A 1,772-nucleotide genomic window follows, 5' to 3' on the forward strand; every position below is an offset into this window, starting at 1 on the left:
GCGATGAACTACTGGAGCTACTATACTTCATTGCAAGTAGTCAAAAGGAAGACGCTGAAAAGTTAATCACAACAAGGATGCTCTTCAAGCTAGCCGGATGAAGAAAGGAACCGGTAAGGCCGCTCCTGTGAGTATTCATCCTGTCGCCCTGTATGATGATTTTGATCTTTATGGGGTTTTTCAAGTCTTTAGAGTTTGCATGTAGTAATGAAGTCGGTACCCCAGTTTGTTCGGGTATTGTGGACTTCAGATTTGGGGTCCCACTTATCCATTGAAATCTTTCATCTTTTACTTAAAACAGTTGATTGATCATACATTGAGTACCATTTAACTGGATTAACCGATGCAAGTCCAAGAAGGATTGGCCGGTGCTTCCGGCTGGCATCAAGTTCGATCCCACATATCAGGAGCTGATCGAGCACCTTGAGGCCAAAGTGAGTGCTGACAGTGCGAGATCTCACCCTCTCATCGATTTTTTCATACCAACCACCGACAACCAGCACGACATATGCTACACCCATCCTGAGAAACTTTAAGGTGAGACACCAATCGGGCGTCTACTTTCACAAACATATTCCTTTGTTTATACCTCTATTTTTCTTTTTAGACGCAGACATAGAGAAGCAATTGCAATTTGACAGTTAATAAAAAGTGAAGCAAGTGACTCCAACATGCCAAAGATGTTATGAAAATGCCAACTACATACCCTAAAAGTATTCGCCAATATTGCAGGTATCACACAGAGTGGCCTAAGCAAGCATCTCTTCTAGCACAACTCCAGGGTGTTCAAAAGGGGCAAGCAGACGTGTCGCAAGATACAGTTGATGTGTGGCATGCACGCGATGTGGCACAAGACCGGCAATACGTTGCTAGTGCTGGTCAATGGCCGGCGAACGGGCAACAAAAAGGTTCTAGTGCTACACACCAAAAAGAACTTCGACCAGCGGAGGACCAACTGGGAGATGCACCAGTACCACCTTGGGGACCTCGAGCAAGAGAAGGAGCGGGAGCTGGTCGTCTGCAAGATTTTCTACCAGACCACCACTAGGGCCAGGACTAAAAAGATTATAAGTTAGTTTGGTATTGGTATACATGTACTACCTGGTCGTTTGCAAGTTGGTATTGTTGTTAAGGATCTTTCGATATGAACTTGCATTTGCTTCCAACCATCATGTGGAGGGTTGACGTGTATATAAAGCTGAATCATTTGTTTCAAAACCAATTTTCACGCACCTGATTTTTTTTGATGGGTAGCATAAGCACCTGCCGTTCGAATTCCCAGTTCTCCAAGAAAATTACATCTTTGAAGTATGCACAGGATCCATCCGGTTTGACCGGCTGATAGTTGGACGTAGCACGTCGGAACTAGGTTGTGGCATGCCAAGCCCAGCTGCAACTTGTTAAAAGAGAGGCGCGATGGATTTGGGCCTTCCAAAACAGTTAAGTGTCGCGACCTCGATCGTGTGAAGCACCTCCCATGGACTCAAAAAAGGCCTAGTCGGTTATTATTAGTTGAAATATGTAAAATATTCCATAGTAAAAAAGAAATATGTAAAATTCAATGAATTTAGTCTGGTTCACTGAAAACCATCTGATTTGCATGAAATTCGTCTGTGGAACCACAAGACGGCTGTCCATACAGAGCCTAACTGTAGGGAACCAGCAGGTCCATGGCCGTACGCAATCAAGTACATGCATTTATTATCACGATGGAAAAATAATGCTGACGTCTAAGACACCTATGAAATTTTCAACGTAGTCAATAAATGAGA

The 1,772-nt window shown here is 43.7% G+C and overlaps 1 pseudogene; it reads left to right on the forward strand.

Annotated features, from left to right (window-relative positions):
- Nucleotides 1-207: 207 nt before the first annotated feature.
- LOC120963395 (NAC domain-containing protein 75-like) lies at nt 208-1,076 on the forward strand (annotated as a pseudogene).
- The last annotated feature ends 696 nt before the right edge of the window (nt 1,077-1,772 follow it).

This window comes from Aegilops tauschii, chromosome 4, assembly GCF_002575655.3.
Source record: "Aegilops tauschii subsp. strangulata cultivar AL8/78 chromosome 4, Aet v6.0, whole genome shotgun sequence".
Lineage (NCBI taxonomy): Eukaryota > Viridiplantae > Streptophyta > Magnoliopsida > Poales > Poaceae > Aegilops > Aegilops tauschii.